Source organism: Ovis aries, chromosome 20 (assembly GCF_016772045.2).
Source record: "Ovis aries strain OAR_USU_Benz2616 breed Rambouillet chromosome 20, ARS-UI_Ramb_v3.0, whole genome shotgun sequence".
NCBI lineage: Eukaryota > Metazoa > Chordata > Mammalia > Artiodactyla > Bovidae > Ovis > Ovis aries.
Genome location: NC_056073.1, coordinates 33,390,437 through 33,414,363, shown reverse-complemented (window position 1 = coordinate 33,414,363; position 23,927 = coordinate 33,390,437). Strand labels below are relative to the sequence as shown.

General features: G+C 39.1%; 1 non-coding gene across 1 annotated transcript; it reads right to left on the bottom strand.

The window, feature by feature from the left end:
• Positions 1-19,882: 19,882 nt before the first annotated feature.
• LOC114109742 (U6 spliceosomal RNA) lies at positions 19,883-19,989 on the bottom strand. Its single transcript, XR_003586324.1, has one exon. It is a non-coding gene; the product is annotated as a U6 spliceosomal RNA (small nuclear RNA).
• Between the last annotated feature and the right edge of the window lie 3,938 nt (positions 19,990-23,927).

Here is a 23,927-nt window from a genome sequence, read left to right as displayed (position 1 = left end):
CTTGGTATTAGAATGGTTTAATGGTGTCATTTGATTTAACAGAAGGACTTACGGTGAAGTCATCATACAATGTGGCTGGGCATACTTTGAGAATAGGTAAAAATGAGAATAAAAATTACTTTTCTGCTCTAGGGGACAGCAGTGTGTGCATTTAACATATGGTGCTGACGGCTTAGTTGCGAAGTCTTGTCCAACTCCTGTGACCCCATGGACCGTAGCCCACAGGTTCCTCTGTCCATAGGATTTCCCAGAAGAATACTGGAGTGGATTGACATTTCCTTCTCAAGGGGATCTTAATACTGAACCATTTTAGACTCCTGTGGGGACAAAAGCTAAACTTCTCCTGGAAGCAGAAGGAAACTCAAATAGCAGCAATGGGTATTTGAGGTATGGACCCAGAAAAGATCAATGAAATGGTCTTCATGGAGTGTTGCCTCTCCAGGGAGGACTGTCCACAGTCAGTGGGATAGACCAAAGAGTTAAGTATGATCAGTTAAGCAAACAATTGTAATGCAATTGGGAGAATTTTTAGTTTTCTGATCTACTTTTTCAATATGGGAGAGCTTCCTCTACAGTAACACACCTGCTCTATCTCTCCACCTCTTGTTATTCTCCTTTATGAGAGAAATAAATTACATATTGTAGGGGAAATTGAAAGTGAAAGTCGCTCAACAGTGTCTGACTCTGCGACCCCATGGGATACAGTCCATGGGATTCTCCAGGACAGAATACTGGAGTGGGTAGCCTTTCCCTTCTCCAGGGGATCTTCCCAACCCAGGGATTGAACCCAGGTCTGCTGCATTGTGGGTGAATTTTTTACTAGCTGAGCCAGAAGGGAAGCCCATATTATAGGGGTGGTGGATTAAAAGAAACATTTGGGCACAAACAGCCCAGCCTGTAGTGGATTGGATAGTACCACCCCCTCCCAATTCATGGTCCATTTGAACCACTCAGAGTCTAAGAATGAGATCTTTTTTGGAAATATGTTTTTTTCAGATACAATCAAGTTAAAATGAGGTCATGCTGGACTAGGGTAAGCCTTAAATCAAATAATGATATCCTTTTAAGGAAAAGAGAGGGCAAACAGAGATATCAGGGAAGAAAGCCCACGTGTTGATGGAGGCACAGCTTAGAAGGATACAGCTACAGGCCAAGGAACACCAAGCATTGCTGGAGACGCCGGAAACCTGGGTAGAGGCAAGAAGGTGCCTTTTGTAATATCTTCAGAGTGAGCATGGCCCTTCTGACATGTTGATTTCAGGCTTCTCATCTCCAGCCCTGTGTGGGAATAAAGATCTATTGTCTGAAGCCATCAAGTTTGTAGTGACTTGTTACAAAATTAATAAGGTCAGCAACTCTATTTCCAAATATTTTAATTGCTTTCAGGTCTGTTGATATTAAATAACTTTAAAATTTTGAAATAGAATCTGATATTCCCTTCCACTCTCCACTGACTCTTCAAAATTTGAATAATAACTAGTGACGGTATAAGACATTCACCATTTCAATGACACTTAGAGACAATATCCATTTCTTTAGCTTACCAATTTGACCTCATAGTCACTAAGAATATACTGTAGTCACTGAATCCTGACTATCAGGAAGAAGGATTACAAAAGTTATTGTCCCAGGAATATTATTGTTTTTCCATTTGCTTTGACCTAAAATGTTTTTATTTACAAGTGACAAATCGGGAAAGTTAAAACTGAAAAAATACTTCCATAGATATTCCTATTGAAAACAAAGAAGTTATTGCTTATAAATTTCATAGGACACTATTGAGGGAAATTAATCTCTGTAAAGAAAATCCATTTTCAAAACAGGTGTACATTTAAATATGAGTATTATATGCTAAAGGGAGGTGTCACTATGAGTCTGTGCCAGGTTTATTGTTACAAATGCCTATAACAAACAATGGATTTGCATTCCAGAGGATGGAATGCCAGGTGATCTAACAGGGATTGACTGGTTTGTGTCTACTAAGCGAAGTTCCAGAAATGTGCACTAAGAGAATGACAGGGATAATGAGATGAGTAAATTGTTTGGAGATCTGAAAGCAGGATAATCTTATCAGCACTGGAATAGAATGGCCACAGAGGATATCAAAATGAAGAATAGTAACTGACCAGGGGCAAATCAGCTAGGAAAACCAGGAAATGAGAACACCAGAATTGCTGATCAGAAACAAGACACAGAAGATTAAAGGGGATTTTTATGAATGATGACTGAAAATAGTATAAAAAGGTGGCTAAGCAACCTGCCCAAATATGAATAGGGGTAATATGACCAGGTTAAAATAAGGTTGAGAGTCTCATAGGTTATATCCACCACTTCCAGGTCCTGTAGAAATGTCATAGTTGCTTAGCCTTGTCTCAGTCAGCAGACTGACCTCCATGCCAACATCATATAAAACAGGCCATTCACTCCCTTTGTTCTTAGTTCCACACTGAATTCTTACACTGACCCAACTCTCCAACTTTCTGTACTATTCCTGTTGTTTCTGAGTTCTGATCTTGCAACTCCTTTTCCAATTATAGTTTCTTTTTTTCCGGATTTTGTCTCAGCATCACTGTCCATGCTCTCCTTTTGTATTCTTTTGTATTCTTGCCTGGAAAATCCCATGGACAGAGGAGCCTGGGGACTATAGTCCATGGGGTTGCAAAGAGTGGGCTATGACTGAGCATGCATGCATTCAAGCTATAACCTAGCATTCTCTTCCCTGTCTTAACTGGATGGGAAAGATATTTAGCAGATAAATAAGAATGTTTCTGTTGTTTGTCAGTCTCTTTCTAGACCATAGGAAAGGATGCTCCTTTACTACTTTTCAATCTTTTCCTGTAATGATTTTCTATCATTTTTGGATCCCTTAACTTTATATCCTTGAAACGTTTAAAAACACCTTCCTGAGAATTTGAGGTGAGAGGTAAAATTTAAATGTGGGGAAACCAAGTCATATCTCAGCTCAAGTGGTAGTGTCAACAGCGTGATCATGACTTTTTGGATCATTCAATCTCCTACCTTCCAGAAAAGCCATTGTTTCCATTCCGATTCCCACTTCTCAGTTTTTCTGCCTCTACTTGCATTTATCATTTTCCTAGCTTAAAATTAGTTTTCCACATTGACTGTGGAACCAGTGGTGGAGCAAAGAGAAGGGTATGGCTATATCCTTCAGTTCTAAAACATAATTAACTGTAGAAAGATGAAGACCATTATTGATTTAATATTAGTTTGGGGACAGGGGTTACTTTATCAGGCACATTTTTTAACATAGATATTTTGGCCACTCCACACAGCATGAAGGATCTTAGACCAGGGATCTAACCCATGCCCTCTGCAATCGAAGTGCAGAGTCCTAACCAATGGACCACCAGAGAATTCCCCCAAACAAATATTTTAAGTGTGAAAAAAAGAGTCTTTGAATAGACACAATGTAATATCCATAAATTATTATATTTTACTGGGTCAAGCACAGTGCTAGTCATACATATCACATGCATGAACTCATTTATTCTTCTCAATAGTCTTGTGTTGCACTCAAATTTATCAGTTTTGCAAAAGAGAAAATTGAGTGTCTTGTACATAGTGAACCTGCTCAAGATTACTGAGCTAGTAAGTGAAAGTCTTGTGTTCTTTTGGAATGCATGTAAGAATTAAAGTTTTTAAAATTTAAAAAAAAAAAAGAAAAAAGAAAAAAAAAAAAAACACCAAGTTCGTGTTTTCTCCCCTGGAGCTGTGGTAGATGTAACATTCTACTTACTAACCTCAGGAGCACTGAGAGAACAGAAGCTTAGACGACTTCCTAATTCAACCATCTTCCAACCATCTCCTCCAGTGGCTTCTAAGTAATTCACAACCAAGGTTATTCACTTCCATTGCTTGAAATCATTTACTCTTCAGAATTTGAATCTAACGTTCCACCAAAACCACAGCATTATATTTGTTTACTTCTTATTTCTTCCTCATCTGATTACATACTTTTATGACCTCCCAGTCCCTTGGAATCCCTTATTTCCTTTCCATCTATGTGCATGTATGCCTTTACTTTCTGTTCTACTGAACTTGAATCCACTCACCCATCTCTCTAGTGCTTTTTCATTACAAACTTTTCTCCCTTATCTCTCTGTCCTGCTATTTCACCAATTCAATATTCCCATTTTGGAACCAGTTTAATCATGTCTTGCTCTGTCAAACACTGTGTTCAGAAAACCATTCCCGTTGTATCCATTACAAAAGTTTAGTCTCCACCAACAAAACAGCCTCCAACACTGCTGAGAATTGTTTTTGTATTCTCCCTAGTTACCTTCCTCTCACATGTTTCAGTTTCTTCCAGACTCTAATTATTCTCATTAGTTTCTTACTCCAAGCCTGCTTTTCAGAGGATGAGCTTATTTCCTACTTTCCAGAGAAAACAGAAGGCTGAAGTCCCTCTGTTTCAACACTCATCCTCACTCATGTATTTATGTCTGTCCACCCAGGTTATCTACCAGACTCTCACTTCCTTCAAGACTTGGCTTTTTTTTTTTTTTTTTCCATTTCCAACCACCTTATTTAATTAAAAATATCTTCTTCTGCTGCTGACTTAGTCTTCAGGATTCTTCTTAAAACAATTTCTTTCTAACACCCTCTCTCATTTATTTGTAAAGTTTATTTTTATTGCTTATCTCCCTCAAGTACAGTGTAAGCTCCACTAAGAGCTCTGTCTATTTTGTACACTGATGTGTTCCAAGCACCCAAAATGGTACTTGGCTCATGGTAAAATTGAAGTGAAAGTATTGGTTGCTCAGTTGTATCTGACCATTTGTGACCCCATGGACTGTAGCCTGCAAGGCTCCTCTGTCCATGAGATTCTGCAGGCAAGAATACTGGAGTGGGTAGCCATTCCCTTCTCCAGGGAATCTTCCCAAGAGAATTGACCCAGGATTGAAATCAGGTCTCCACCATGGTAGGTACCAGTAATTATTTGTTGGATGAATCAGCAAATATGCACAAGTTGTTTGCTTGTGCAAACAAGTTTTGGTTGTTTGCTTTCTTCCCTATCCTCCCAGAGGAAGGGGTTACTTAACCCATATCTAATTAAGACTGATAACAATAACTGCTGGGCTTCCCTTGTGGCTTGGCTGGTAAAGAATCCACCTGCAATGCAGGAGACCTGGGTTTGATCCCTGGGTTGGGAAGATCTCCTGGACAAGGAAAAGGCTAGCCACTCTAGTATTCTGGCCTGGAGAATTCCACAGACTGTATAGTCCATGGAGTCATAAAGAGTTGGGCACACCTGAGCGACTTTCACTTTCAAAGTAGCTGCTACTGCAGAAGAGATCAGGAAGATGACATAATTTGTTTGTTTACGTTGAAGTTATGAATTTGTAAGACAGTGCTAAGGTTGCATACTTGGCATCCAGTACGAGAAAGCTTTCCTTATCTCTCTGTCTTCTACCTAACTAGTTCAAGGGCAGAGAATACATTTGCTGACTTCCTAATCTCTTAATGTCTCTCAGTAAACCTGGACAGGACACATATCACTGCTGCACTCAACCTCTGTCATTAAATCCACTCCCAAAACAACTGGCCTGCAGGTTGACCCAGAGGTACTGACTTCTGCTGCATTTCATTTCCTTTGATAGCTTTGGCCAATATATTTTGTCACTGCAACTGAATTTTGTGCTGATTATAGTCTACTAGAGACTTCACTGACACCAGTCAGTGTATTTCTTCTTGGAACACAAGTCGATCTTGAGTTACAGTCCCCAGTGAACAAGAATAGTCGACTGTAGAGCAGTAATATAATCAACTATTCCTCTGGGTAAAAGTTGTTTGCCTGGAATCCACAACCTACTGGAAAATGCAATGCAAACACCTGCTATTTACCAATTTCCTGAGATAAAATATGATTGCAAAAAATCCTTCATCAGATAGATAATACTTCCAAATGCTGATCTTCCAGGCTTAATCAAAACAACCCCTCTTAGAATATCCATTGCATTTACCCTGAGTGCCTAAATTCCACAAAATAAATACATCTTTTCTTAATGTTTGAAAATGGTATTATGACCTGCCTTCTCATTCTTCTTAAAAGAAAAAATCCATAATAGTTTCGTTCAATTTATTCTCGTGAATGTCTTTAAATTTTGCCTGTTTCTTACCCTATCCTGGAGTTGGCTTTGTTTTGTCTGTGTCAAAGGATCTTTTTGATGTTTAAGTAGATATTGTAAGAAGTAGAAACTTGTGAGGGTTTTGTGATATATTCTGTTATTTTTTTCTAAAAGAATGATGATTCAATCTGCAACCTTTATGTATTGCTTAAAAGGAATGAGTGCCATCTGTTTGTCTGCTGTGAGGATAAGGGATTAAAACAATTTGTGGTTAAATAAATTAGGTATGGAATTGCTTTCTTTATTGTTTCCACTGAAGGAGTCTTTCATAGCTCTTTTTTTCCCTCTTTAAAATAAACTATTGGATTAGAGATCCCGCTTCACTTAGGTTGTGACAAGGCTGAACAAGCAGTCAGACTCCAAAATGCAAATGGATTATGTCGTTAAAATGGTTCTGTGACTCTCTAATAAATTTTTACATAGAAATGATATTTCTACACTAGCTAATGAATGTCATTTCTGTGATTTTTTTTTTAATGTGAGAAATGTATACAGGCAAATATTGCAGAGTCTTTGTTTTTATATCTCTTATTATTTCAGTTTGTCTTTTCCATTTTCCTTATAAAAGTTCTTTGAACTTTCTGAGACTTTTTGCCTTTTGACTTCTCCAATTTACTCTTAATTTCAGCTGTCTTGAGTAGTTTCACTGCCTTCCCAACCAAGTGTTGACCCACTTTCCATAAATTACACACTCATTGACAATTTCAGCTTCTTTGCCTTCTGCTACGAATGTCTATCAAGTCACTATCCCTATATTATCTGTTCTGACATATTTATGGTTTGGATTTTCACCTCAATAATGCAACATTTGGTAATCCTCTTCAAAATTTTCACAGTTTTCTTTAGTTCTTTTCCCTTATTCTCACTCCCATTCTTTTACGCTCAGCAGGAAATTTCCACGTGTTCCTTACAGAGAAATTAGAAACCACTCAGTATGGTTCCCTAAACTTGCCACTAATATAAACATTTGTTTATATTATCTTATTTCATCTTATTTCATCTCTTTTAAAGGACAAGTTGTGCTTCCTGTAACTAAGTTTAACCTTTCCATCTGCTCTTTTGTTTTTTCCTTCATCCTTCTTAAATATCTTTCTCTATCACTAATGGATGAAACTTATAACTTTTATGCACCTTGATTTTTCCAGTAATCATGTACAGATGTGAGACGCCAAAGAATTCATGCCTTCAATTTGTGGTGTTGGAGAAAGCTCTTGAGAGTCCCTTGGATAGCAAAGAGATCAAACCAGTCAATTCTAAAGGAAATCAGTCCTGACTATTCATTGGAAGGACTGATGCTGAAACTGAAGTTCCAATACTTGGCCACTTGATGAGAAGAGCTGACTCATTGGAAAAGACCCTGATGCTGAGAAAGATTGAGGACAGAAGGATAAGGATAAGGGGGCCACAGAGAATGAGATGGTTGGATGGCATCACTGACTCAGTGGACAAACTCTTGAGCAAACTCCAAGAGACAGTGAAGGATAGGGAAGCCTGGCATGTTGCAGTCCATGGGGTTGCAAAGAGTCGGAGGTGACTTAGTGACTGAGCAATGACAACATTCTTCATTAAACCCTTTTGAATTGTACTTAAAGGTATTCTTTGTGAAATAAGAAATAAAACAATTCCTAAACATTTCTTTACATTTTCTCTTATGTCCATCTCAACCAGTCTTCTGAAAAATTAGCCCAGTGGTAGAACATTTTCAGGAGATGTTGAGTTCTGGGATGTGACCAGGGGTATAGGAATGTACAGTACAGGTAAAAAGAACAGGGCAAGAAAACTAAAGAAACTGAAAGGTTATTATGTTAGATGGGTTGTCAAAGTGAATTTTAAAGTCACCTATAATAAAGACCCAATTTAGCCAAGAAAAAAGGATTATTACTGGGGACTAATTGTATCTAGTATTTCTTAGTAAGTGAGCAAGATTGATCAGAAAGTCTGTGGATAATTTATGTGGTGAATGAATAAAGGTTGGCATAAGCCTTCAAAGAGCAGGATTTTTTACTCCATGGAGAAGGAAAAATAGTGAAAACTCCAGATTGGAAGTCAGAAGGATGCCAGCTTCAATTTCCAGATGTGAGGTCCATGAGATGTTGGTGAAAGAGCAGAATCTTAATGGAAGAGCAGCAGGGGAAAATGGCTTTCTTGGCAGAGTTATGAAGAGTGTGGAATTTCAGTGAAGAACTCATAAATGAAGGGGAAATTTGTAACTGTGAATCAGGGTCTCCCAGAGACAGATGATGGGTAAATGCTCAGCAATGAGGTCAGATCAAGGAAAAAGGAGCCTGGAGCAGTAATATGTTTAAGAATCTAGATTATGGATGAGTAGAAAGGCTCAGATCTTGGGTAATGAGCAGGAGAACAAATTTGAGTAGAAGCAGAATAAACTAGTCAAGAACTCACAGATTTGCCATAACAGTTTTCTATTCATTTGGGAGAGATCAGCCATGGCTTGGGGTAAATATAATTCTGAAAGAAAGGATAATCCATGAGGAAATTCTGACTTGAGTTGATTGCACTGACTCTAATGACAGGCTCTGGGTGCCATGGCAGTATGTGTGCTAAGGAGTGAAGATGGAGATCTAATGGTCAGAGGTGTAGTCATAGAAACTGAGAAGCGCATCATTAGTCCAAGCTGTATAAAACCACAGGAGCCACTGGCCATCAGCCCCTCCAGTAATGGTCCCCAATTTTGTATTAATTGACATGTCACACATTGAGCTGCAACACCCAGTGTTCTAAGCAGAAATTCAGGAGGTGTGATTGCCTTACATGCAATTATAGAAATGTTGGTCATTATTTTTCCCCCCTAGTGGATACAAATTTTTGTTTAAAATACAACCATTCCAAAAAAATAAATAAATAAATAAATAAATTAAATACAACCATTCCAAAATTTACTTGAATCTGTTCCTGGTGCATTTACTGATGAAAACAGAATTGGGCCAACCTTTTTCTGAGTTTGATGTGCTTTCCAGACCTGTTAAGTTTAGTTGAAAGTAATCCTACTCCTTGTAATGTGAGATGTCTTAAAGTGCTTTGCTGCACCTAGAAAACAAAATTTTTCACCATGGCTAATCAGAAGGAAAAGATGACATCAGAGAATGAGATGGCTGGATGGCATCACTAATGCAATGGTCATGAACTTGGGCAAACTTTGGGAGATGGTGAGGGACAGGGAGGCCTGGTGCTCTGCAGTCTATGGGGTCACAAAGAGTTGAACATGACTGGGTGACTGAACAATGACAATCAGAAATAAACAAAGGGACAGATATAAAGTTTGCAAAATGGAGAATATCAATGAAAGAGCTCAACTTAGCTAATGTGAATATAGAAATCAAATAAAACCAGGATGCAAGGTAGGAATAGCCATGTTAGAATTTCCAGTTTTCATCCAGATATTGTACTTCAGGTAGACCTAGTGACTAGTATCCAGCATGCTAAAAGCATATTACAGTCTCTCTCATCTACAAATTTTATTCATGCAGATGTTACATGTCATATGACGGAAAGACTTCCAAAAGGGGAAAGTGGTTTTCTTCATGTCAAATGTAATAAACCCAAACCAGGTAAGTCGGCTTTGCAGCCTGGAATCTTATTTGTTTGCATTAAGTTGACTTTTCTCATATATCTTTCACCAGTAATATCAGACTGTATATCCATTCTGATGATGTATACATGGAAAATTTTCAGCACAAAATCACATGGGAAACTCCGTAAGATTGCTCTGACATGCTTTTTCTCTTAATTTTTTTCCTACTGCAATTTTGGAAGGCTGAACTTTTCTCCTGTTAAAATGATTAGTGCTTTAAGTGAATGAGATCACTTACTGAAATAAAAGTCCTGTCAAGCCACTCTCTCATATCATGATCTCATTTGGGCTCAGCCTCAAGAGAGGCCCCTAGAGAGATTTCACAAAATTGTTCATCCAATTGTTGTATGCGGCCTCTGTTCAGAAAGGAAACATGGTTGACAAAATCTAGTAAAAAAGGGCCCGAGATGCCAAAAACAATATAAACCCATGTGTGCCTTAATATAGGCTGCTATCTTGCAAAAATAATCTTCCTCTGTTGTACATATAAAACCCCTGGTGCATGAAACACCTGAATACTTATGTAATTCTCACTCTCTGTGAAGTGAAAGACTTAAAATGCTGAGCTCTGCATGTAGCCCTGTGCCCACAAATACTCCATGCAGCAATTGGGGATGCTGAAACATAGTCTGCAAGCTTCGCTTGGCTTCAGAGCTTTTGAGTTGCTGTCCATCTGACACAGATGTCTTTTTTAAAAAATTAAAATCACTTATTTATTTTTGGCTGCACTTGGTTTTGATTGCTGCATGTCGGCTTTTCCCTAGTTGTGGTGTGCAGGCTTCCCATTGTGGGGGCTTTTCTTGTCAGAGAGCGTGGGCTTCAATAGTACCCGTGTGTGGGCTCAGTAGTTGTGGCACATGGGCTTATTTGCTGCCTGGCATGTGGAATCGTCCCTGACCAGGAATAGAGCCTGTGTCCCCTGCTTTGGCAGGTGCATTCTTTACCACTGGACCACCAAGAAAGTGCTGATATGTATCTTTTGATTTTCCACTGACTAAACATTCACAACTAAGGACACTGATCATTGACTATGTCTCAGATTCTAAGTAGATTCAAAATGATTATGAAAATGTGAGATAAAGCAGTAATTGTTGCCTTACCTGCAGGCTCCCATCTAGAAAACACTGCAAAGTACCACTTACCACTTCACTAAGCTCTGAGATCTCCCTACTTTCTTTCCTCATCAGAGACTTTCTCTTCCCTCTCTAACTTCCCTCTCCAGCTACTTTCCTTTCTCCTCACTAGCTCTCTTAAATCCTCTTCCAAAAAACAAACAAAAAAATGCACATCACTTTGCTTGTTAATCTATATTTTTTGTACTGAGGCAGATTCCTCGGGAGACACATACTATTAGAATTCATTCAGGGTGAAATGGATAATCTTATACAGCCCAACCCCAATATTTATTAGAGAAATTAAATGCATAGTTACAAAGAATCCCCCAATAGAATTTCCAGGCTTAGATGACATCAGTGATAATTTCTTCAAAATTTAAAAAGGAACCAATACAAATTCTACATGAAATTTTCTAGAAAAATAAATGAGAAAATCCTGTACCTTTCTAAAATTTAATAAAACCTGCAGATTGATGAGTCAAAGACCAGAAAGATATAACAAGAAAATTACAAGCCCATATCACTGATGAAAATAGATATAAATACCCCTCATGCTGGTGCTGCTGCTGCTGCTAAGTTGCTTCAGTTGTGTCTGACTCTGTGCGACCCCATAGACGGCAGCCCACCAGGCTCCCCCGTCCCTGGGATTCTCCAGGCAAGAACACTGGAGTGGGTTCCATTTCCTTCTCCAATGCATGCAAGTGAAAAGTGAAAGTGAAGTCACTCAGTTGTGCCTGACTCTTAGAGACCCCATGGACTGCAGCCCACCAGGCTCCTCCGTCCACGGGATTTTCCAGGCAAGAGTAGTGGAGTGGGGTGCCATTGCCTCCTCCGACAGTTATCATGTGTAATTGTAATTTGTCCAAGAGACATAGAATTAATTTTTTTAATCAATATAATTCATTGTATTGACAAACATGAAAAGATAAAAACACTTGACAATTTTTTTAATATAAATTTATTTATTTTAATTGGAGGTTAATTACTTTACAATATTGTATTGGTTTTGCCATACATCAACATGAATCTGCCGCAGGTATACACGTGTTCCCCATCTTGAACCGCCCTCCCTCCTCCACCCCCTCGCCCCCCTTACCATCCTTCTGGGTTGTCCCAGTGCACCAGGACAAAATTAACTCTTATTCATAATACAAACTCTCACTAAACTAAGAATAAAACAGAACTTCTTCAACCTTAAAGTTCACATAATACTAAATGGTGAAAAAACACATGCTTTTCCCTCAATAACAGGAACAAGGCATATATATCAACTCTTACCACTTCTATTTAACATTATACTTAAGGTTCTAGAAAATACAATAAGGAAAGAGAAAAGGTATAGAGAATTCAATGGAAGAAGAACAAAATATTCACAAGTAATATGATGGTCTATGTAAAAATTCCTAAGAAATCTACCAAAAAAAAAAAAAAGATTTGGGAAATAATACTGAGTTTAGTGAGGTCTCAGGATACAAGATGAATATGCAAAAATTGATTGTATTTGTGTATATTACAAATGAAGCACTGGAAATTGAGACAAATATCCAAATGACTTAATAATGTAAAAAATGTACAATATTTGAGGGTATGTTTTTTAAATAAGTGCAAGGTACATAACTAGAGCCTAATGTTGCCAATAAAAATCAAGACAAATGTAGAGATATGCCATATTTATGAACCACAATGCTAAATATTGATGCAATAGAAATTCTCTAAATTAATCTATAGATTCTATGCAATTCTTATTAAATGCTGGCTGCTTCTTTTTGGTAGAAACTGATAAGCTGATTCTAAAATTTTGGGAAAAATAAAGGACTTTCAAATAAGAATATAACTAGAAGACTTACATTATTATGAGTGATTATAATGATATAATCACCATGAGAGTATGGTGTTGGTTTGAGTATAGACATATAGAATAATAGAACAAAATAGAGAAAGAGACTCACACATATGTAGTAATTGGTATTCAACAAAATGCCAGGAAAGTATAATCAGGAGGATATAGTCTTTCTAATACATGGTGCTAGAATAACTAGACATTGAAATGCAAAAAAGAAAAGAAATAAAACATACAAAAACTCACAACTTTTATATATATATATATATATATATATATATATATTTATATACACACGTTACTTCTAATTGGATCATAGACCTAAATGTAGGAGCCAAAACTATAAAACTTATAAACATTAAGTTTGAACAAAAATCTTTACAGAGTAATTTTAATAAATAGAACAGAGAGAACATTAACCAAAAAAGAAAGTGAGTGATAAATTAGACTTTATTGAATTTAAAACTGTTACTATAAAAAGACAAGACACAGACTGGAAGAAAGTATTGGCAAAACATACATCTAATCAAGGACTCATTTCCAAAATATAGAAAGAACACTTAAATCAAAAAGAAAAAAATGCACAATTTATAAAACAGGAGAAAGATTTGAAGAGATATTGCCCCACAAAAGATACAGCATGGGCAATGAGGACATGAAAAGATATGTAGCATCCTTAGGCATTCAGTTCAGTTCAGTTCAGTTCAGGCACTCAGTCGTGTCCGACTCTTTGTGACCCCATGAATCACAGCACGCCAGGCCTCCCTGTCCATCACCAACTCCCAGAGTTCACTCAAACTCACGTCCATTGAGTCGGTGATGCCATCCAGCCATCTCATCCTCTGTTGTCCCCTTCTCCTCCTGCACCCAATCCCTCCGAGCATTAGGGTCTTTTCCAACGAGTCAACTCTTCGCATCAGGTGGCCAAAGTATTGGAGTTTCAGCTTTAGCATCAGTCCTTCCAATGAACACCCAGGACTAATCTCCTTTAGGATGGACTGGTTGGATCTCCCTGCAGTCCAAGGGACTCTCAAGAGTCTTCTCCAACACCACAGTTGAAAAGCATCAATTCTTCAGCCCTCAGCTTTCCTCACAGTCCAACTCTCACATCCATACATGACTACTGGAAAAGCCATAGCCTTGACTAGATGGATTTTTATTGGCAAAGTAATATCTCTGCTTTTGAATATGCTATCTAGGTTGGTCATAACTTTCCTTCTAAGGAGTAAGCATATTTTAGTTCCATGGCTGAAGTCACCGTCTGCAGTGATTTTGGAGGCCCCCAAAATACCTAACCTGCCTCTTGAGAAATCTGTATGCAGGTCAGGAAGCAGCAGTTAGAACTGGACATGGAACAACAGACTGGTTTCAATAAGAAAAGGAGTATGTCAGGCTGTATATTGTCACCCTGCTTATTTAACTTCTATGCAGAGTACATCATGAGAAACGCTGGACTGAAAGAAGCACAAGCTGGAATCAAGATTGCCGGGAAAAATATCAATAACCTTAGATATGCAGATGACACCACCCTTATGGCAGAAAGTGAAGAGGAACTCAAAAGCCTCTTGATGAAAGTGCAAGAGGAGAGTGAAAAATTTGGCTTAAAGCTCAACATTCAGAAAATGAAGATCATGGCATCTGGTCCTGCCACTTCATGGGAAATAGATGGGGAAACAGTAAAAACAGTGTCAGACTTTATTTTTATGGGCTCCAAAATCACTGCAGATGGTGACTGCAGCCATGAAATTAAAAGCCGCTTACTCCTTGGAAGAAAAGTTATGACCAACCTGGATAGTATATTCAAGAGCAGAGACATTACTTTGCCGACTAAGGTCCCCCTAGTCAAGGCTATGGTTTTTTCTGTGGTCATGTATGGATGTGAGAGTTGGACTGTGAAGAAGGCTGAGTGCCGAAGAATTGATGCTTTTGAACTGTGGTGTTGGAGAAGACCCTTGAGGGTCCCTTGGACTGCAAGGAGATCCAACCAGTCCATTTTGAAGGAGATCAACCCTGGGATTTCTTTGGAAGGAATGATGCTAAAGCTGAAGCTCCAGTACCTTGGCCACCTCATGCGAAGAGTTGACTCATTGGAAAAGACTCTGATGCTGGGAGGGATTGAGGGCAGGAGGAGAAGGAGACAACAGAGCATGAGATGGCTGGATGGCATCCCTGACTCGATGGACGTGAGTCTGAGTGAACTCCGGGAGATGGTGATGGACAGGGAGGCCTGGTGTGCTGCAATTCATGGGGTCGCAAAGAGTCGGACACGACTGAGCGACTGAACTGAACTGAACCGAACTGAAAAAATAAAGTCTGACACTGTCTCCACTGTTTCCCCATCTATTTCCCATGAAGTGATGGGACCAGATGCCATGATCTTCGTTTTCTGAATGTTGAGCTTTAAGCCAACTTTCTCACTCTCCTCTTTCACTTTCATCAAGAGGCTTTCGAGTTCCTCTTCACTTTCTGCCATAAAGGTGGTGTCATCTGCATATCTGAGGTTATTGATATTTCTCCCAGCAATCTTGATTCCAGCTTGTGCTTCTTCCAGTCCAGTGCTTCTCATGATGTACTCTGCATATAAGTTAAATAAACAGGGTGACAATATACAGGCTTGATGTACTCCTTTTCTTATTGGAAGCAGTCTGTTGTTCCATATCCAGTTCTAGCTGTTGCTTCCTGACCTGCATATAGGTTTCTCAAGAGGCAGGTCACATAGTCTAGCATGCCCATCTCTTTCAGAATTTTCCACAGTTTATTGTGATCCACACAGTCAAAGGCTTTGATATAGTCAATAAAACAGAAATAGATGTTTTTCTGGAACTCTCTTGCTTTTTTGATGATTCAGCTGATATTGGAAATTCGATCTCTGATTCCTCTGCCTTTTCTAAAACCAGCTTGAGCATCTGGAAGTTCACAGTTCACATACTGCTGAAGCCTGGCTTGGAGAATTTTGAAAATTACTTCACCAACCTGTGAGATGAGTGCAATTGTGCGGTAGTAGGAGCATTCTTTAGCATTGCCTTTCTTTGGGATTGCAATGAAGACTGACCTTTTCCAGTCCTGTGGCCACTGCTGAGTTTTCCAAATTTGCTGGCATACTGAGTGTAGCACTTCCACAGCATCATCCTTCAGGATTTGAAATAGCTCAACTGGAATTCCATCACTGCCACTAGCTTTGTTCATAGTGATGCTTTCTAAGGCCTACTTTACTTCACATTCCAGGATGTCTGGCTCTAAGTGAGGCATTAGGAAAATGCAAATTAAAACCACAATGAGATACCAATACAAACTTCTCAGAATGCTTCTGATGGTAAAGAGTCTGCCTGCAATGCAGGAGATCTGGGTTCAACCCCCGGGTCAGGAAGATCCCCTGGAAAAGAAAGTTGCAACCCACTCCAGTATTCTTGCCTGGAGAATCCCATGGACAGAGGAGACTGGTGGGCTCCAAGTCCATGGGGTCACAAACAGTAGGACACGACTGAGCGACTAACATTTTTACACACATCAAGAATTATATAGAGCAATTAGAATTGCATATTGCTGTTAGAAATACAAAATACAAATTACTTTGGAAGACACTTCGGGGATTTCTTATAAAGTAACATACACATTTATTGTGCATGAATGTTCAGTCACTCAGTCACGTCTGACTCTTTGCAACCCCATGGACTATAATCCACCAAGCTTCTCTGTGATACTGGAGTGAGCTGCCATTTCCTTTTCCAGGGGATCATTCCAAAACCAGGCCTTGAACCTGCATCTCCTGTGTCTCCTACATTGACAGGTAGGTTCTTTAGAACTGAGCCACCACTTACCATAGGACCCAAGTAAACATATATTTCATTTCTCTTGGGTAAACATCTAAGAGTGGAATTGTTGGATCCTACACACTTACCGTAGGGCCTAACAATCCTACTCTTAGACATTTACCCAAGAGAAATGAAATATATACTTACATAAAGATTTGTTATCCTTTTTTCATAGTAGCCTTATTCATAATGGCCCAAAAGTGGAAACAACCTAGCCTTCAAATGGTGAATGGACAAATAAACTATGGTATGTACAAATAGAGCTTCCCAGGTGGTGCCAGTGGTAAAGAACCTGCCAATACAGGAGACATAAGAGACTCGAGTTCAATCTCTGTGTTGGGAATATCCCCTGGAGAAGGGCATGACAACCGACTCCAGTATTCTTGCCTGGAGAATCCCACGGACACAGAAGCCTGATGGGCTACAGTATATAGGGTCACAAAGAGTCAGACATGCCTGAAGTGACTGAGTACAGCATGAATAAAAAGTGAGATACTACTCAATAGTATAGACAGACACAAGCCACCGAGGTTATGCAACCAAGAGGATGCATGTTGAAGGCATTATGCTAAGAGAAATAAGCCAGAGATTAGCAATCACACAGTCAACAATTCTACTGAGTGAATTTCTGGAAAATGTAAAACTACAGTGACAGAAAGTATATATATTTGCAAGTGGCTGAGGATGGGAGTAGCCGGTTGACTCCAAAGGGGCACAGGATACCTTTTGGGGTGATGGAAATGTTCCATATCATTCATTATTCTAATGTTGGTTACTTGGTTATATGCATTTGTCCAAACATTTTATTATACTCTTAAAATTTTTGCATATTATTATATATGAGTTATAACTCAATAATGCCAATTCAAAATAATACAGCTCCAAAACTGTAGAAGAAATATTTTAAGGTCTTAATCGGCAGCGCAATAATGCAAAGAACAAAGAAAAGACACTTTCTCTATAGCAGATGCAAAACTTGAACAGCCTCTCCGGAGATCAGTGACTTAGAATGGCCTCAAGAGCTCCCTATTTCTTAAAACTATTGATTATGTAATTTATTTATTTCTTTTCAGCCTTGCTGAGTCTCTTGTGTGGACTTTTCTCCAGTTGCGGCCATCAGGGGCTACTCTCTAGTTGTGATGCACAGACTTCTCACTGCGCTGGCTTCTCTTGCTGTGGATCACCGGCTCTAGGGCCGTTGGTCTCAGCAATTGTACCAGCTCACTAGATGTGCACACCAGCTCAGTTGTTCCATAGCATGTGGGCTCCTCTCAGACCAGAGGCAGGACCTGTGTCTCTTGCCCAGGCAGGTGGGCTCTTCACCACTGAACCACCAGGGAAGCTCCCCAAAACTCCCTGATTTAAAGATCCATGAATTTCAGGGACTCTGGTGTTTCAGTGGCTAAGACTCCACACTCCCAAAGCAGGGGATCTGAGTTTGTTCCCTGGTCAGGGAACTAGATCTCACATGCCACAGCTAAAATCACATGCCACAACTAAAGATTCCACGTGCCACAACTAATACCCAGAGCAGCTAAACAAATAAATCAAATAAATATTAATAAGAAAGGTGCATGCGTTTTATTGGGAGATTTCTATTTGAAATTCAGGTAAGGTATGTGTGTGTGTGTGATTGTGTGCATGACTGTAGGCTAAAGGACTGGGGATGGAAAAACTGAGATATCAAGGGAGCCAATGGAGAAAGGATGAACTGGACTCTTGGGCAGTGCCAAGGGGCTGGCCAGGTAGGCTACTGGAGATGCTGGCCAGCCTGGCTTTGAAACCTCTTTGCTTACAAGTGTTCTTTGTTTCCCTGGGGTAATCCATCACCACGTGTAATATAGTCTGTGTGTAAGCACCTTTCCTCAGGAATAGAGGGGCTCCAGTTTTCCTGCTAATATGCAAAGTATTTCATTTAGTAATTGCTTTCAGTTGGCTCATTTAAAGCTCTCCAACAGCTGTAGTAATAGATCAATTCTATAAGTGGCTAATAGTCCATGTTTGCACTAAATATAATCAAATGGCAACCTATCTCTAAACAAATAAGTTTTTATTCTGTTCAGTTTTCTCCAAACAAAATTAATCTTACTACTGCTCCTTACTGCACATTATCTGGAAACGACATTTCCTCACAATCTTCTTGGAGGCATTCTGAGAACATCAGTGGCCCCTGTATTCTCTCTGTTTCTTGCCTCTTCAGCAGGCAGGAAATATTCATAGAAGAGACAATTGCATGAAAAAGCTCTGGTCTCCACACTCCACCTTACAGCAGCAGCCCATGCGTGTTCTGTGATTCAGTATATCTCTTTGCTCTCGGAAAAAATTTTTCATTATTTTGTTCAAAACTTTGGATTCAAAGGATAAATAGAAGAGGAAAAGGCATGGTGACAAAATGATAGAGCTGGTTTATGGAATATTTATTGGTTTTCCCAGAGGCAAGTGGTGGAATGGTTTAAGTACAAACTACTATGTATAAAATAAATAAGATAATTTCTGTGTCCCACAAACATGTGCCAATGTCTCCAGACTAGATGGTGTATTCCATCAACATCTATTTCCTTCCAAAACAAAATTGAAAAATAAAAATAAAAACATCCCTTCCTCATAAAATGAATAAAATGCATTTCTGTCAATGTTTGAATCAATATATTTCACATGCAGGCGAGTGAAGTGAGTGAATTCGCTGTCATGTCCAACTCTTTGCAACCCCATTTACTGTAGCCTACCAGGCTCCTCCATCCATGGGATTTTCCAGGCAATAATACTGGAGGGGGGTGCCATTTTCTTCTCCAGAAGATCTTCCTGACCCAGGGATTGAACCCGGGTCTCCCACATTGTAGGCAGACATTTTACTGTCTGAGCCACCAGGGAAGTCCTGCATTCACATGCAGGCGAGTATGGTTAATTGTACCAGAGAGAATTAGAGTGGGATGTGGTAGAATTTGGCTTTCCAGGTGGCTCAGATGGTAAAGAATCTGCCTGCAATGCAGGAGACCCAAGTTCGATCCTTGGGTTGGGAAGATCCCCTGGAGAAGGGAATGGCTACCCACTCCAGTATTTTTTTTTTTTTTAGTTGAAGGATAACTATTTTACAATATTGTAATTGTTCTTGCCATACATCAACATGAATCAGCCATAGGTATATGTGTCCCCCCATCCTGAAACCCTCCCACCTCCCTCCACATCCTATCTCTCTAGGTTGTCACAGAGCATTGGCTTTCGGTGCCCTGCTTTGTGCATATGTTTCAATGCTATTCTCTCAAATCATCCCCACACTCTCCTTCTCCCACTGAGTCCAAAATCTGTTCTTTACGTCTCTGTCTCCTTTGCTGCCCTGCACATAGGATCATTGTTACCATCCTTCTAGCTTCCATAAAAATATGGAACTCTTCATAGATGGGTGTGTCATCCTTGGGTAGGGGCCATGCTGGTAACCTTTGTATCATTCCAATTTTAGTACATGTGCTGATGAAGCAAGCACCCACTCTGGTGTTCTTGCCTGGAGAACCCCATGGACAGAGGAGCCTGATGGGCTGCAGTCCATGAGGCCGCAAAGAGTCAGACATGACTGAAGCAACATGCAGGCATGCTGGAATTTATTAGTGTGACCGAGTATTTACCTAATTATCTCTAGGTAGCTACTGCCTTCTTCTGCCACTTATGTAGCCTCAATTTATATATATATACATATATATATATATATATATGCAAAATGAAAGAAAAAGCAAGCAAAATTTTTAAAATGTATTGTGATCTAAACATGATAAGTATAAATATTTCTCTTCAAAAACCTAGAAAGCCCTACAAGGTAGGTGGGAGGTTCTTGATCTGTTTCAACTCAGAGTGACATTTGAAATCTTCTGAAAGTTTCCAGGCTAAATAATCAGTGTTAGGGGGAAATTTTATTTGTTATTAATGTATTCATTATATACAATTCACAATAAGTTTGGGGGAGGCATTCTGTATGGAGTTTAGTCTTTAAGATCTTTCCTGCATATCTACTCAATGCTTATGGTAGTCCAGAAGGGTTTTGAAGGCAAAATGGGACAGTAAAAATAACTCTAATTAAACATTTTTGCCTTTAGTCTTTACCTAGGTAACAATGAGCAGGTTATTAGATATTTCTTGGGCCTGAACACTGACTGTTAGCAGGGGTTTTGTGAAAGGTAAACATAATGTACTTAAAGCTTTAATGATACGTATTAGAAGGCCTTTGATAATGGACTGGCTTATCATCCCACTCCAAATGCTCTTTGGTGGTTAGAATGGGTCCCCGGAGTCCTTCACCATCATAATCTCATTTCACTTTCTTGTCATAGAATTGTGGTCCAGATATAATAAATACTTTGTAAGCATCTTCCACATAGCCTGTCTTTTGCTAGGCTCTGGGTGCACAGCACTGAACAAACCAGAGTTTGTCCCTGCTCTCCTGTTCTTACCATCAAGCTCCTCATGCGCAGCAGTGGATGATACAGCGGTAAATTCTGAAACTCCTATCTCCAGGGATTCTGACTGAATAAAGCGAGTCAGGCCCAGGCATCTGCACTTTCTCAAGTATCCCAGGTGATTTTTAAATAAGCTTTCCAAAGGCTTTGCCTGAAGATGCGCGTTCTGCCACCTGCTCAGGCTGCTTAGGGCTATGAACCTTGAGAGCCACGGTATTTGCTACGGTTGCTTGACAAAATACCGTAGATGGTTTGCTTAAACAATAGAAATGTATTTCCCACAGTTCTGGAGGCTAGAAGTTCAAGATCGAGTCGGCATGGTCTGTTTTGGGTGACAATTCTTTTCCTAGCTGGCAGAGGAATACCTCTTCACTATGGACTCTTGACTGTCCCTCAGTTCAAATGCACTTCTTGAACACTTCTTGCTCTTCTTGAGCAAGCAAACTCTCTGGCTTCTCTTCTCATAGAAGCACTAATCCCACTGGACCAGGATTCTACCTCCATAACCTCTTCTTATCCCAATTACCTCCCAGAGGCCCTGACTCCGAATTCCATCACCTTGGGCCTTAGGAGTTCAGTATATGAATTTAGGGGGACATAATTCAGCCCACTGAGACATCTTGAGCACACTCACCCTTCGTCCCATTTACCCTCATTATCATAGAACTTGAGGAACCCACCCCTGGTACTCGAAACAACAGAATTAAAATCTGCAGGCACCTTAAACCTGCTCCCAGAGACTGAAGACACATTTTTTAATAAAATAATGACTAATTAAGAAATAAAACTAGAGTCTCAAATCATTTAGCTTAGAGTAAAAGTAGCTATCAGATGGCATTAATGAATGAATATATTATATATATATATATATATTTTTTATATTTTATATATACATCCCAGGCTTCCCAGGGGCGCTAGTGGCAAAAAATCTGCCTGCCAATGCAGGTTACCTAAGCGATGTGGGTTAGATCCCTGGGTCAGGAGGAGGAGGAGGATTAAATGACAACCTACTCCAGTATTCTTGCTGAGAAATCTCATGGACAGAGGAGGCTGGCCAGCTACAGTCCATAGTGTTGCAAAGAGTCTGACACGACTGAAGTGCCTTAGCACGGACACATGCATATATATACACCCCACCACCAATTTGATGTTTTCATTTGTGAACTCTACATAATGAATTTCCTAAGGGGATTAGTAGGGAAGACTGTGAATTCTAACAGTATTTTGCATTCCATACAGACATCTAAAATCTCTACAAAAAAATATTCTTCAAACTCATTTAGACAGTCCAAATAAAAGAGAGGTATACCCTGCTACTAATATGTTATACCCTTCCCCAGGCCTTTTCCTTTCCTGAGAATTACAAGCTAAAATCCTCTGCCCAGCATTGAATCTCCACAGGTGCAGTGCAGCATCATATGCACAAAAAGAGTAGAAAAGTATTACACTTGTTTAGGAGCAAGAGTTGGCAGAGCGCTATAAGTGTTTTTGGACTTTAGATATTTCAGATCTCTTTTCCAATAGCCTGGGATTTTTTTTAACAGCTTTATTTAGGTATAATTGATACACAAAATCTTAATGCATACCCTTTAATAAATTTGGAGCTATGCATTCATCTGTGAAGCTATCATAATAACCAAGGTGATAAATGTACCTATTACATGTAAAAGTTTTCCCCAGACCCTTTGTGTATGTGTGTGTGTGTGTGTGTGTATGCATATGTTAGGAATACTTAATATGATATCTACCGCTTTAACAAATTTTTAAGTGTACAGTGCTGAATTTTAACTATAGGCACTTTGTTACCCAGAAGGTTCCTAGAATTTGTTCATGTTGCATAACTGACACTTGCCTAGGATATTGTAAAAAAAAAAATTATAGATGAGAACAAAAGTTTAGGCATATTTATATTGAGACATTACACTTGTGATGCACATAGTGATTTTCTTAGAGGTCTCTAAGCTCAGTCTGGATTAAAATCTCTATTCATACTGATATCTGAATTTTTATATTCTGTCACCTTTTCCCAATCACATGGTTTAAGTCAATGCCACCTGTTTATTCTCCATTATCTCCCTGAGATAGCAGTTTCCACAATTTGGTGTTTACTTTTTGGTTGATTCTCATTTTATATGTCTGTAGTAGACTTCATGTCTTACAGACTTATATGTCTGTAGACTTAATGTCTGTAGTGTCAGCTTTGCAACGTAAGCTTGTACTACAGGCACACAGCAGGCGCTCAAAATATATTTGTTGAAAGCATGAATTCATTGCATTGATAGGCAATCATGACAGATGCCTAGGGCATGGGTGAACAGAGTGGTATGCATTTTTGCTTAGCTGTGTATTTTTCTTCCTTAGCAATAGAATACAAGAAATTAAATTAATCCTTCCCATTAACATCTGACATTATGTTGCACTTCAGCATATGTGCTATGTTGTGTTTAGTAAAATTAATTTGTTTTTAAATCAGATTTTTGCTCGCACACTTTCTAGTGTTTATGAGAGAGACAGAAACAAACGGACTCGATCTTCCAAGGAGTGTGTTTTATTCCCTATGTGTTTTTCTATGCTAAATGAAAGCAGGATGCATGGGTAATTATAGGCTATTTCTATATGATCTTTCAAGGAATCACTGTGTAAGAGAATCAGATATTTTTCATTCTTTTAAAGTACAACATTCACTTCAAGCCAAACTCTCTGATGTAAATATAAAATATTTTTAAATATACTTGTTCAAAATTCAGGACAAGTTGCTTCTCATTCCTCCCAAGTTACCCCACCCAATTCTATTCAGGAAAGGTGGATTTACATAATTTCATCTCAGAGGAAAACAAAATGGAAAGCAGAAAACATAACAGAACCAATCCCAAATAACATGATGGGTCTTTACAGACAGATAGGCACATAAGGACCTTAAGGTAGATAATTATTTCTAGGAAGCATACAAAGAAAGAAGACTGTTGTCAAAACC